At 38.4% G+C, this 15,108-nt stretch overlaps 1 non-coding gene across 1 annotated transcript; it reads right to left on the bottom strand.

Moving 5' to 3' along the window:
• Positions 1-1,777: 1,777 nt before the first annotated feature.
• On the bottom strand, positions 1,778-1,885 carry LOC112780568 (small nucleolar RNA R71). Its single transcript, XR_003191394.1, has one exon. It is a non-coding gene; the product is annotated as a small nucleolar RNA R71 (small nucleolar RNA).
• Between the last annotated feature and the right edge of the window lie 13,223 nt (positions 1,886-15,108).

Here is a 15,108-nt window from a genome sequence, read left to right as displayed (position 1 = left end):
TTTAAAATTTCTTGTTTTGTGTCTTTTCTTGTTTTTCATATGCATTTTCAATTTGTTAGTGTCTAAAGTTTGAAAATTTCTAAGTTTGGTGTTTTGCATGTTTTTCTTTTCCTAAAAATTTTCAAAAATAAGTTCTTGGTGTTCATCTTGACATTCAAAGTGTTCTTGGTATTCATCTTGACACTCATAATGTTCTTGCATGCATCTTTTATTTTAATCCAAAATTTTTATGTTTTGCATCAATTTTATGTTTTTCTCTTTCTTCATTAAAATTCAAAAAAAAAAATATCTTTCCCATATTTTGCTCATAATTTTTGAAAATTTGAATTGATTTAGTCATAAAGTTTAAAATTCAATTGTTTCTTATTAGTCAAGTCAATTTTCAGTTTAAAAATTCTGTCTTTTTTAAAGCTTTTTCAAAAATCAAATCTTTTTCATTTTCTTCTTTCATAATTTCGAAATTTTCAAAATTTATTTTCAAAATCTTTTTCTTATTTCTATTTCATATTTTCGAAATGAATGCAAACAATTAATGTGATTGATTTAAAATTTTTAAGTTTGTTACTTGCCTAGTAAGAAATGTTCAATCTTTAAACTCTAGAATCATATCTTTTTAGTTTCTTGTTAGTCAAGTAATCAACTTTGATATCAAAATTCAAATCTTTTTAAATTTCTTTTTCAAATCTTTTTCAAAATAATTTTCAATCACATCTTTTTCAAAATCAATTTCAAAATCTCTTCTAACTTCTTATCTTTTCAAAAAATTGATTTTCAAATCTTTTTCAATTTACTACTTGACTTTTTGTTTGATTTTAAAAGTTTACTATTTCAATCATATCTTTTTCAAAACTACCTAACTAATTCTCTCTCTAATTTTCGAAAATCACCTTCCTCTTTTTCAAAATATCTTTTCAATTAACTATTTGTTTTAAATTTTAGTTTGATTTAATTTTATTTTTATTTAAGTTTTCGAATTTTAACTTTAATTTCAAATTAAAAACAAAAATACTTTTATTTTAATTTATTTAATTTTTGAAATTCTCTCCCCTTCATCTCTTTCTAATTAATTTTATTTATTTACTAACACTTCTCTTCAACCCAAGAATTCGAACCCACTCTTCCCCTCTGTGTTTGGATTCTTATCTTTCCCTTCCTCTATTCTTCTCTTCTTATACTTACAAAAGGAATCTCTATACTGTGACATAGAGGATTCCATATTTTCTTTTTTGTTTTCTTCTTTTTCATATGAGTAGGAACAAGGATAAGAACATTCTTGTTGAAGCTGATCTTGAACCTGAAAGGACTCTGAAGAGGAAGCTAAGGGAAGCTAAAGCACAACTCTCTGGAGAAAATCTGACAGAAATTTTCGAAAAAAAAAGGAGACATGGCCGAAAATAATAACAATCCAAGGAAGATGCTTGGTGACTTTACTGCACTAAATTCCAATTTACATGGAAGAAGCATCTCAATCCCTGCCATTGGAGCAAACAATTTTGAGCTAAAGCTTCAATTAGTTTCTCTGATACAACAGAACTGCAAGTTTCATGGACTTTCATCAGAAGATCCTTTTCAATTCTTAACTGAATTCTTGCAGATCTGTGATACTGTTAAGACCAATGGGGTTGATCCCGCGGTCTACAGGCTTATGCTTTTCCCATTTGCTGTAAGAGACAGAGCTAGAATATGGTTGGACTCTCAACCTAAAGATAGCCTGAACTCTTGAGATAAGCTGGTCACGGCTTTCTTAGCCAAGTTCTTTCCTCCTCAAAAGCTTAGCAAGCTTAGAGTGGATGTTCAAACCTTCAAACAGAAAGAAGGTGAATCCCTCTATGAAGCTTGGGAGAGATATAAGCAACTGACCAAAAAGTGTCCTTCTGACATGCTTTCAGAATGGACCATCCTGGATATCTAAGATGTCATTGGACCATTCTGCAGGTGGATCCATTCACCTAAAGAAAACGCCTGCAGAAGCTCAGGAACTCATTGACATGGTTGCAAATAACCAGTTCATGTACACTTCTGAAAGGAATCCTGTGAGTAATGGGATGCCTCAGAGGAAGGGAGTTCTTGAAATTGATACTCTGAATGCCATATTGGCTCAGAATAAAATATTGACTTAGCAAGTCAATATGATTTCTCAGAGTCTGAATGGATTGCAAGCTGCATCCAACAGTACTCAAGAGGCATCTTCTGAAGAAGAAGCTTATGATCCTGAGAACCCTGCAATAGCAGAGGTGAATTACATGGGGGAACCCTATGGAAATACCTATAATCCCTCATGGAGAAATCATCCAAATTTTTCATGGAAGGATCAACAAAAGCCTCAACAAGGCTTTAATAATGGTGGAAGAGACAAGTTTAGCAATAGCAAGCCTTTTCCATCATCCACTCAGCAACAGACAGAGAATTCTAAGCAGAATCCATCTAGCTTAGCAAATATAGTCTCTGATCTATCTAAGGCCACTCTAAGTATCATGAATGAAACAAGGTCCTCCATTAGAAATTTGGAGGCACAAATGGGCCAGCTGAGTAAAAGAGTCACTAAAACTCCTCCTGGTACTCTCCCAATCAATACAGAAGAGAATCCAAAAAGAGAGGGCTAGGCCATTACCTTACTTTGTGTGGCCGAACCCAAAATGGAGGAGGAAGACGTGAATCCTAGTGAGGAAGACCTCCTGGAACGTTCAGTGACCAATAAGGAGTTTCCCTTTGAGGAACCAAAGGAATCTGAGGCTCATCTAGAGACCATAGAGATTCCATTGAACCTCCTTTTGCCCTTCATGAGCTCTGATGAGTATCCATCCTCTGAAGAGGATGAAAACATTACTGAAGAGAAAGTTGCTAAATACCTTGGTGCAATCATGAAGCTGAATGCCAAATTATTTGGTAATGAGACTTGGGAAGATGAACCTCCCTTGCTCACCAATGAACTGAATGCATTGGATAGGCAGAAACTACCTCAAAAGAAATAGGATCCTGGTAAATTCCTAATTCCCTGTAACATAGGCACCATGACCTTTGAGAAGGCTCTGTGTGACCTGGGGTCAGGAATAAACTTAATGCCACTCTCTGTAATGGAGAAACTTGGGATCTTTGAGGTGCAAGCTGCCAGAATCTTATTAGAGTTGGCAGACAACTCAAGAAAATAGGCTTATGGACTAGTAGAGGACGTGCTAGTAAAGATTGAAGGCCTTTACATCCCTGCTGATTTCATAATCCTAGACACTGGGAAGGATGAGGATGAATCCATCATCCTTGGAAGACCCTTCCTAGCCGCAGCAAAAGCTGTGATTAATGTGGACAGAGGAAAGTTGGTCCTTCAACTAAATGAGGACAACCTTGTGTTTAAAACTCAAGGATCTCCCTCTGTAACCATGGAGAGGAAGCATGAAAAGCTTCTCTCACTGCAGATTCAACCAACGCCCCCACAATCAAACTCTAAGGTTGGTGTTGGGAGGCCACAACCAAATTCTAAGTTTGGTGTTGAACCCCCACATTCAAACTCTAAGTTTGGTGTTGGAAGGTTCCAACAATGCTCTGAACATCTGTGAGGCTCCATAAGAGCTCACTGTCAAGCTATTGACATTAAAGAAGCGCTTGTTGGGAGGCAACCCAATGTTATTTAATTATATCTATTTTATTTTATTGTTATTTCGTGTTTTATTAGGTTGATGATCATGTGGAGTCACAAAAACTACTGAAAAATCAAAAACAGAATGAAAAATAGCATTAAAAATAGCTCACCCTGGAGGAAGGACTTACTAGCGTTTAAACACCAGTAAGAAGCATCCAGAAAGAAGCATCAGGCTGGCGTTAAACGCCAGAAACAAGCACCAGACTGGCGTTTAACGCCAAAACAGAGCATGGAAGTGGCGTTAAACGCCAAAAACAAGCAACAAGCTGGCGTTTAACGCCAAACATGCATGTTAAGGGCATTTTACACGCCTAATTAGAGCAGGGATGTTAAGTCCTTGACCCCACAGGATCCCCACATTTTCTTCTCTCATCTTTAAACCTTTTCATAACTCTCTTCCACAAATACCCCTCACCAATCACCTCAATCACTCTTCCCCATCACCTCTTCACCACTCATATATATCCTCTTTTCCCTCCCAAAACCCAACCCTAATGGCCGAACCCTAAACCTTCCCCCACTCCTATATAAACCCCTCTTTCCTTCTTCATTTTCACACAACACAACCCTTTCTTCTTCCCGTTGGCCGAATACACACCTCTCTCCCTCTCCTCTACTTTTTCTTCTTCTTCTCCTTCTTTCTTCCTTCTTTTGCTCGGGGACGAGCAAAAATTTAAAGTTTGGTGTGGTAAAAGCATAGCTTTTTGTTTTTCCATAACCATTAATGGCACCTAATTCCAGAGAAACCTCAAGAAAGAGGAAAGGGAAGGCAATTGCTTCCACCTCTGAGTCATGGGAGATGGAGAGATTCCTCTCAAAGGTCCATCAAGATGGCGCACAAAATTGTGATCATCAACAATGGCGCCAAAGGACTTGGAGCTCTTAAACATGAATCACACTTTGTCACAATTCCGCACAACTAACCAGCAAGTGCACTGGGTCGTCCAAGTAATAAACCTTACGTGAGTAATGGTCGATCCCACGGAGACTGTCGGCTTGAAGCAAGCTATGGTCACCTTGTAAATCTCAGTCAGGTGAATTCAGATGGTGATGGAGAATTGATAATTAAAAGATAAATAAAACATAAAATGAAGATAGAGATACTTATGTAATTCTTCGGTTGGAATTTCAGATAAGCGTATGAAGATGCTTTGTTCCTCCTGAACCTCTGCTTTCCTATTGCCTTCTTCCAATCATTCATACTCCTTTCCATGGAAAGCTTTATGTTGGGCATCACCGTTGTCAATGGCTACTTCCCGTCCTCTCAGTGAAAACGTTCCAAATGTGCTGTCATCGCACGGCTAATCATCTGTCGGTTCTCGATCATGCTGGAATAGGATCCATTGATCCTTTTGCGTCTGTCACACGCCCAACAATCACGAGTTTAAAGCTCGTCACAGTCATCCCTTCCCAGATCCTACTCAGAATACCATAGACAAGGTTTAGACATTCCGAATCTCGGGAATGACCACCAATAATTCTAGCCTATACCACGAAGGTTCCAATCTTAGATTAAAAACCCAAGAGATACACATTCAAGCTTGTTTGCATGTAGAACGGAAGTGGTTGTCAGTCACGCGTTCATAGGTGAGAATGGTGATGAGTGTCACATAATCATCACATTCATCATGTTCTTGGGTGCGAATGAATATCTTGGAGAAGAAATAGACTTGAGTTGAATAGAAAAACAATAGTAATTATATTAATTCATGAAGAACAGCAGAGCTCCACACCTTAATCTATGGTGTGCAGAAACTCCACCATTGAAAATACAAAAGTGATAATGGTGTAAGCATGGCCGAATGGCCAGCCCCCAAGGTCTAGGGACGAAACGTCCAAAAGATCTCCCCAAATATAATAGTAAAAGGTCCTATTTATAGAGGACTAGTAGCCTAGGGTTACAGAAATATATAATTAATGCAGAAATCTTCTTCCGGGCCCACTTGGTGTGTGCTTGGGCTGAGCATTGAAGCTTTCACATGTAGAGACTTTTCTTGGAGTTAAACGCCAGCTTTTGTGCCAGTTTGGGCATTTAACTCCAGCTTTTGTACCAGTTCTTGCGTTAAACGCCAGAATTCTTGAGCTGACTTAGAACGCCAGTTTGGGCCGTCAAATCTTGGGCAAAGTATAGACTATTATATATTGTTGGAAAGCCCAGGATGTCTACTTTCCAACGCAATTGAGAGCGCGCCAATTTGGTATCTGTAGCTCCAGAAAATCCACTTCGAATGAAGGGAGGTCAGAATACAACAGCATCTGCAGTCCTTTTTCAGCCTCTGAATGATATTTTTGCTTAGGTCCCTCAATTTCAGCCAGAAAATACCTGAAATCACAGAAAAACACACAAACTCATAGTAAAGTCCAGAAGAGTGATTTTTATTTAAAAACTAATAAAAATATAATAAAAACTAATTAAAATATACTAAAAATATACTAAAAATAATGCCAAAAGGCGTATAAATTATCCGCTCATCACAACACCAAACTTAAATTGTTGCTTGTCCCCAAGCAACTGAAAATCAAATAGGATAAAAAGAAGAGAATATACAATGAATTCCAAAAACATCTATGAAGATCAGTATTAATTAGATGAGCAGGGCTTTTAGCTTTTTGCTTCTGAACAGTTTTGGCATCTCACTTTATCCTTTGAAGTTCAGAATGATTGGCTTCTATAGGAACTCAGAATCCATATAGTGTTATTGATTCTCCTAGTTAAGTATGTTGATTCTTGAACACAGCTACTTTATGAGTCTTGGCCGTGACCCTAAGCATTTTGTTTTCCAGTATTACCACCAGATACGTAAATGCCACAGACACATAACTAGGTGAACCTTTTCAGATTGTGACTCAGCTTTGCTAGAGTCCCCAATTAGAGGTGTCCAGAGCTCTTAAGCATACTCTTTCTGCTTTTGGACCACGACTTTAACCACTCAGTCTCAAGTTTTTACTTGACACCTTCACGCCACAAGCACATGGTTAGGGACAGCTTGGTTTAGCCCCTTAGGCCAGGATTTTATTCCTGTGGGCCCTCCTATCCATTGATGCTCAAAGCCTTGGATCCTTTTTATCACCCTTACCTTTTGGTTTAAAGGGGTATTGGCTTTTTCTGCTTGCTTTTCTTTTTTTTCGCATATATCCTTTCTTTTCTGCAAGCTTTTCACTGCTTTTTCTTGCTTCAAGAATCAATTTTATGATTTTTCAGATTATCAAATAACATTTTTTCTTTTTCTATCATTCTTTCAAGAGCCAACAATTTTAACATTCATAAACAATCAAATTCAAAAATATGCACTGTTCAAGCATTCATTCAGAAAAACAATAGTATTGCCACCACATCAAAATAATTAACTGTTTTAAAATTTGAAATTCATGTACTTCTTTTCTTTTTCAATTAAAAACATTTTTCATTTAAGAACGGTGATGGATTCATTTTCATAGCTTTAAGACATAGACACTTAGACACTAATAATCATGTAATAAAGACACAAACATAAATAAATATAAAGCACAATTTTCAAAAAACAGAAAATAAAGAACAAGGAAATTAAAGAACGGGTCCACCTTAGTGATGGCGGCTTGTTCTTCCTCTTGAAGATCTTATGGAGTGTTTGAGCTCCTCAATGTCTCTTCCTTGCCTTTGTTGTTCCTCTCTCATGGTTCTTTGGTCTTCTCTAATTTCATGGAGGAGGATGGAATACTCTTGGTGCTCCACCCTTAGTTGTCCCATGTTGGAACTTAATTCTCCTAGGGAGGTGTTGATTTGCTCCCAATAGTTTTGTGGAGGAAAATGCATCCCTTGAGGCATCTCAGGGATTTCATAATGAGGAGTTTTCTCATGCTCTTGTCCATGAGTGAGATCTCTTGTTTGCTCCATCCTTTTCTTTGTGATGGGCTTGTCCTCATCAATGAGGATGTCTTCCTCTATGTTAATTCTAGCTGAATTGCAGAGGTGACAAATGAGGTGAGGGAAGGCTAACCTTGCTACATTAGAGGACTTATCCGCCACCTTGTAGAGTTCTTGGGATATAACCTCATGAACTTCTACTTCCTCTCTAATCATGATGCTATGAATCATGATAGCCCGGTCTATAGTAACTTCAGACCGGTTGCTAGTAGGAATGATTGAGCGTTGGATGAACTCCAACCATCCCCTAGCCACGGGCTTGAGGTCATGCCTTCTTAGTTGAACCAGCTTCCCTCTTGAATCTCTCTTCCATTGAACGCCCTCTTCACATATGTCCATGAGGACTTGGTCCAACCTTTGATCAAAGTTGACCCTTCTAGTGTATGGGTGTGCGTCTCCTTGCATCATGGGCAAGTTGAATGCCAACCTTACATTTTCCGGACTAAAATCTAAGTATTTCTCCCGGACCATTGTAAGCCAATTCTTAGGGTCCGGGTTCACACTTTGATCATGGCTCTTGGTGATCCATGCATTAGCATAGAACTCTTGAACCATTAAGATTCCGACTTGTTGAATGGGGTTGGCGAGAACTTCCCAACCTCTTCTTCGGATCTCATGTCGGATCTCTGGATATTCGCCCTTTTTGAGCTTAAAAGGGACCTCGGGGATCACCTTCTTCTTGGCCACAACTTCATAGAAGTGGTCTTGATGCACCCTTGAGAGGAATCTCTCCATCTCCCATGACTCGGAGGTGGAAGCTTTTGCCTTCTATTTCCTCTTTCTAGAGGTTTCTCCTGCCTTTGGTGCCATTAATGGTTATGGAAAAATAAAAAAAACTTTAGCTTTTACCACACCAAACTTAGAAGGTTGCTCGTCCTCGAGCAAACGAAGAAAGAAGAGAGTAGAAGAAGAAGAAATAGAGGAGATGGATTGGGCTTTGTGTTTCGGCCAAGGGGGAGAGGTAGTGTGTATCTTGTGTGAAAATGAAGGAGTGAAGATGGGTTTATATAGGAGTGGAGAGGGGGGTAGGGTTCGGCCATTATGGGTGGGTTTGGGTGGGAAAGTGGTTTGAATTTGAATGGTGAGGTAGGTGGGGTTTTATGAAGGATGGATGTGAGTGGTGAAGAGAATGGTGAGATTTGATAGGGAAGGGTTTTTGGGGAAGAGGTATTGAGGTGATTGGTGAATGGGTGAAGAAGAGAGAGAGAGGTGGGGTAGGTGGGGATCCTGTGGGGTCCACAGATCCTGAGGTGTCAAGGATTTCTCATCCCTGCACCATGTGGCGTGTAAAACGCCCTTTGCTGCCAATCCTGGCGTTAAACGCCAGGCTGCTGCCCATTTCTGGCGTTTAACGCCAGCTTCTTGCCCATTCCTGGCGTTAAACGCCAGTCTGGTGCCCATTTCTGGCGTTAAACGCCCAGAATGGTGCCAGACTGGGCGTTTAACGCCCATTCTGCTACCCTTACTGGCGTTTAAACGCCAGTAAGTTTCTCCTCCAGGGTGTTCTATTTTTCATTCTGTTTTTCCTTCTGTTTTTGCTTTTTCAATTGTTTTTGTGACTTCACATGATCATCAACCTACAGAAAACATAAAATAATAAAAGAAAATAGAAATTTAACATAGATAAGTAAAGATTGGGTTGCCTCCCAACAAGCGCTTCTTTAATGTCAATAGCTTGACAGTGGGCTCTCATGGAGCCTCACAGATGTTCAGAGCAATGTTGGAACCTCCCAACACCAAACTTAGAGTTTCAATGTGGGGGTTCAACACCAAATTTAAAGTTTGGTTGTGGCCTCCCAACACCAAACTTATAGTTTGACTGTGGAGGCTCTTTTTGACTTTGTATTGAGAGAAGCTCTTCATGCTTCCTCTCCATGGTGACAGAGAGATATCCTTGAGCTTTAAACACAAAGGAGTCTTCATTCACTTGAATGATCAATTCTCCTCTGTCAACATCAATCACAGCTTTTGTTGTGGCTAGGATGGGTCTGCCAAGGATGATGGATTCATCCATACACTTCCCAGTCTCTAGGATTATGAAATCAGCAGGAATGTAATGGCCTTCGACCTTTACCAAGACATCCTCTACAAGTCCATAAGCTTGTTTCTTTGAATTGTCTGCCATCTCCAGTGAGATTCTTGCAGCTTGTGCCTCAATGATCCCTAGCTTCTCCATTACAGAGAGAGGCATGAGGTTTATGCTTGACCCTAGGTCACACAGAGCCTTCTCAAAGGTCATGGTGCCTATAGTACAAGGGATTGAGAATTTTCCAGGGTCTTCTCTCTTCAGAGGTAATTTCTGCCTAGTCAAGTCATCCAGTTCTTTGATGAGCAATAGAGTTTCATCCTCCCAAGTCTCATTACCAAACACCCTTGTATATAGCTTCATGATTGCTCTAAGGTACTTAGCAACTTGCTCTTCAGTAACATCTTCATCCTCTTCAGAGGAAGAATACTCATCAGAGCTCATGAATGGCAAAAGTAAATTCAATAGAATCTCAATGGTCTCTGTGTGAGCCTCAGATTCCCATGGTTCCTCATCAGGGAACTCCATGGAGGCCAGTGGACGTCCATTGAGGTCTTCCTCAGTGGAGATCACTGCCTCTTCCTCCTCTCTAGGTTTGGCCGTGTGGGTTGTGGTTATGACCTTGCACTCTCTTTTTGGATTTTCTTCTGTATTGCTTGGGAGAGTACTAGGAAGGCTAACGTTAGCCTCCAGGGTCAGCTGAGTAAGAAAATTACTGAACTCCTTCCTAGTACTCTCCCAAGCAATACAGAAGAAAATCCAAAAAGAGAGTGCAAGGTCATAACCACAACCCACACGGCCAAACCGGAGGTACTTTTCTTTCATAGTTAGTTCAATAAAAAGGTTAAATGAGTAGTATGTATTGCAAGGAGCTAAGTTTGGTGTTTCACACCAAAACATATTAAGGGAGAATGAAGGATTCTAAGTTTGGTGTTCCACCAAAATCTTACTTAAAAGCACATTCTCACTTTCTATATAAAGAGCTACCAGCTCCAAGCAATCTGACAAATCATTTAAGCATTGTCTGTTTCTAGTTTTCAATTTTATTACCTTTAGCGAAGATTTAAGCTTTCACATATGGTTATGGATAAGAAACATGGCAAGAGACTGAGTTTGGTGTTCACACACCAAAGTAAGTTCAAACGCCTACAAGAAAGTCTTGCACACTAACAAATCACATAAGGGCTTGAGAAACAAGCAACTTCCATTAACACTGCAGAAAATCAATCACTCTTATGGGAGGACTACTCACCATTAGCTGAGATGAAAGAAGAAGGAGCCACCAAGAGGTTGTATTGTCATTTAACTCCATCAGTATTGAATTGCTCAAATTTGGAAGTATGAATATGCCCATTTTAACAGAAACTGTTAGTGTAGTATGCATCAATTATGTTTTTGTAGGCTGGTTTTTTATGTGTTGGCTTGTGTGTTCATTTTCACTTAACAAGAAGTATGTGTTGTCCCCTGCATCTTTAAATTTAATAAAAGAACAGTTTGAATGTGAAGTGAAATGGTCTCTGTTAGTTAGAAGTGGAATAAAAGTAAGTGGTGGTGTGTGTGATTGCATTATAACTCACTTTAGTGAATAAAGAGCTAAGATATCTCCTTCTAAGTAGAGAGTGGCCTATTGTCTATGAATCTCAATTGAATAGAATTCCTTGGTTAGAAAGAAAAACAAAAAAAAGAAAGAAAGAACAAAGAAAGCTAAAAGGTGGCAAAACAAAAGAAAAACAAAAAGAAATAAAGCTGGACACCAATAGCTTGAACTCTGAAATATATGCCTGTGATGTTTTTGTACTAGGATCTGCTTGGATTAGTAAGCTCTTAGGAGTGCCTCAACACTTGGTGACTTGGGTTAACTAACCCGGGATCATCAGCTGAAAATCCACTATCAAGAGCAACCTAACTACAAAGCATTTAGTAGCCCAAAGAGGTGCTGGGCATCAATGTTTTAAGAAGGAATGTGAGCCAAGTGTCTATGGTGAATAATGTGTCAAGTATAAAAAGAAAATGAACTTGCTACACATGACACTCAAATAAAGCTTTTGAATAAAGTAATAGCCAAGGATAAAGGAATAATGAGAGGTCATAGCAGTATGTCACTTGAAACTTGAAGGAAACTTTCTAGGCCTAGGAGTCAATAAGAAGTGAGCATTTGCATATCCACATAAAACCCCATGAACTATCAATAACACTTTGCTAGCATGAACTTCCTCTTCCATTTCATTCTTTCTTCTTAATAAATTCATTTCTTGCTTGGGGACAAGCAAGCTTTAAGTTTGGTGTTGTGATGACAAGTCATCCTAGCCCATTTTAGCTAGTCTTTTTCTTTTGTTTTCATTAGAATTATGCACTTTCTTAAGCTACAAGCAAGCTAATTGAGTAGATTTTCATGTTTCCCTTGATTGAACCAACCATATGTGAATTCATGCCATTTCATGAGGTTTTGAACTATATTTGTTGCATATTGTGGAAGATTGAATACCTCATGATTTTGAGCAAAACTTTGATTAGTTTGGTTGATCAATGATAGGTGAAGAAGGCTTGGAGAAAGGTTGAAGCAAAGAGGAATGGCTAGGAGTGAAGAGAGGACAATGGAATAAGTGAAAATTGAACCGGGTTGCATGAAGTTAGCCCCAACGTTAGCCCCCTAACTTGGAGGCTAACGTTGGGCATATGAATCACTCTTTGGAAGTAGCCAACGTTAGCTCCAACGTTAGCCCCCTAACTTGGAGGCTAACGTTGGAACTTGAGAGTTTCTCCCTGGGCTACCAACGTTTGCGCCAACGTTAGCCCCCTAACTTGGAGGCTAACGTTGGCACTTAAATCACAATGGGGGAGTAGGCAACGTTTGCGCCAACGTTAGCCCCCTAACGTGGAGGCTAACGTTGGCACCAATCACACCAAGCAAGGCCAACGTTAGGGTCAAAGTTAGACCCCTAACGTTGGCGCCAACGTCTAAACCAGAAGAATGTGGTTTGCTGATATGAAAAGTTAGGGTCAAAGTTAGACCCCTAACTTTGACCCTAACGTTGAAGACCAACGTTGGCTAACTCCATTTCCGGTTCAATTGGTTCACTTCGGTTCTTCTTCAATCTTCAAGAGCAATCAACCAAGGCCTCTTTCAACCCAATTCCACCAAGAACAAAGGCGCAACTCAAGGCTTGAAGATCATTTTGGAAAGTGTATAAATAGGATAGAATTCAATTTGTTGAGGGAGCTTTTTCGGGAGAGTTTTCTTTTAGAGCTTTCCTTTTAGAATTTTCATAATAGTTTTCGAAGAGCTTTTGAACTTGAGTGAACTTTAATTTCTTGCTTTCATTGCTTTCAATTTCATTTGACTTTTGTCTTGGATCTTGGATTGGAGAACTGAAGAAATTCTGTTTCAATCTCAATCTTGGATCTCTCTGTTTCCTTTACTGTTAATTGAATTAGCATTTCTGTTTCTGTTACTTGATCTTCATCTCTTTTCTTTGCAATTTACAATTTCCTTGCTATTGTTCTTGTGGGATCTAGGAAGGCATTGAGATCTAGACTTGGTTTTCTAGTCTCTGGGTCCTGAGATCTAAATTCTCATTTCAATTCTCTGTTTAATGCTTTCATTGTTCATTTACTTTGCTGTTATAAGATCCGGTTCAATCCCAACTCCCTTTTCCTCTTCTGTTTGATGCAATTTAGTTTTCCCTTGTTTAAATTCTGCAAATCCTCATCCCAATCCCCTTTACTTTTCAAGCAATTTACATTTCTTGCACTTTAAGATTCTGCAATTTACATTTCTTGCACTTTAAGTTTCTGTCATTTAATTTCTTGTCCTTTAAGTTTCAGCAATTTACTTTCCCGCTCTCTTTAATTTCATGCAATTTACATTCTGCAAATCACAAATCACCCAACCAACACTTGATTCGCTTGACTAAATCAACCACTAAACTAAAATTGCTCAATCCTTCAATCCCTGTGGGATCGACCTCACTTCCGTGAGTTTTTATTACTTGATACGACCCGGTACACTTGCCGGTTAGATTTGTGTGTTTTGGGAGAAATTTATTTTTCACCAAAATACTCATCACCAAGAAGGCATTAACTAGCTTTTCCCAAGAGTTCAGGCTTTCTTTAGGTTGTGAATCCAACCATGCCCTAGCTCTGTCTCTTACAGCAAAAAGAAAAAGCATAAGTCTGTAGACTTCAGGGTCAACCCCATTGGTCTTGACAGTGTCACAGATTTGCAAAAATTCAGCTAAGAACTGATGAGGATCTTCCAATGGAAGTCCATGAAACTTGCAATTCTGTTGCATTAGAGAAACTAATTGAGGCTTAAGCTCAAAGTTGTTTGCTCCAATGGCAGGGATTGAGATGCTTCTCCCATAGAAGTCGAGAGTAGGTGCAGTAAAGTCACCAAGCACCTTCCTTGCAATGTTGGCATTGTTGTTTTCGGCTGCCATGGTTTCTTCTTCCTTGAAAAGCTCTGTTAGGCCCTCTAAAGAGAATTGTGCTTTAGCTTCTCTTAGCTTTCTCTTCAAGGTCCTTTCAGGTTCAGGATCAGCTTGAACAAGTATGCCTTTATCTTTGTTCTTGCTCATATGAAAGAGAAGAGAACAAGAAAGTAGGGAATCCTCTATGTCATAGTATAGAGATTCCTTGAGGTGTCAGAGTAAAAGAAGAATAGAAGGAGGAGGTAGATAGAAGAGAATTCGAACATACAAAGAAGGAGGGAGTTCGAATTGCACCTTGAGGAAGAGTGTTAGTCCTTTAAATAGAAGGATGTGAAAAGAGGGGAAGAATTTTCAAAATTAAAGTAAAAGATTTTGAAATAATTAAAAGAAATTTTGAAAATTTGATTGATGATTTTTGAAAACTAAAATTGGGAAAGAAATTAAGTGATTTTGAAAAAGATTTTGAAATTAAAAATTAAAAAGATATGATTGAAAATTAATTTTGAAAAAGATGTGATTGAAAAGATATGATTGAGAAGATATGATTGAAAATCAGACTAAAAAGAGAAAGTTTTAAAATTAAAGTTGATTACTTGACTAACAAGAAATTAGAAGATATGATTTTAGAATTAAAACTTTTGATCCTTTCTTAATAGGCAAGTAACAACTAGAAAATTTTGAAGTAAATCATTAATTATAACAAAGATTTTCGAAAATTATAAAAAAAAATGGAAAGAAATTGATTTTGAAGAGATATGATTGAAAAGATATGATTTGAAAAAGATTTGATTTTGAAAAATTATGAAAATTTGAAAAAGATTTGAATTAAAAACAAAATCTTCCCTCTAGTGTCCTTCTGGCGTTAAACGCCTAGAATGGCATCCATTCTGGCGTTTAACGCCCAAAATGCTACCTTTTTAGGCATTAAACGCCCAGCTAGGTACCCTGGCTGGCGTTTAAACGCCAGTTTTCCTTTTTCACTAGGCGTTTTGAACGCCCAGCTTTTTCTGTTTGATTCCTCTGCTGAATGTTCTGAATCTTCAATTTTCTGTATTATTGACTTGAAAAGACATAGTTTTGAGAATTTTTTTGAATTTTTCAATGATGAGAAACA

Source organism: Arachis hypogaea, chromosome 19, assembly GCF_003086295.3.
Source record: "Arachis hypogaea cultivar Tifrunner chromosome 19, arahy.Tifrunner.gnm2.J5K5, whole genome shotgun sequence".
In the NCBI taxonomy this organism is placed as follows: domain Eukaryota; kingdom Viridiplantae; phylum Streptophyta; class Magnoliopsida; order Fabales; family Fabaceae; genus Arachis; species Arachis hypogaea.
The sequence above is the reverse complement of the archived record's forward strand: the minus strand, read 5'-3'. Positions and strand labels throughout refer to the sequence as shown.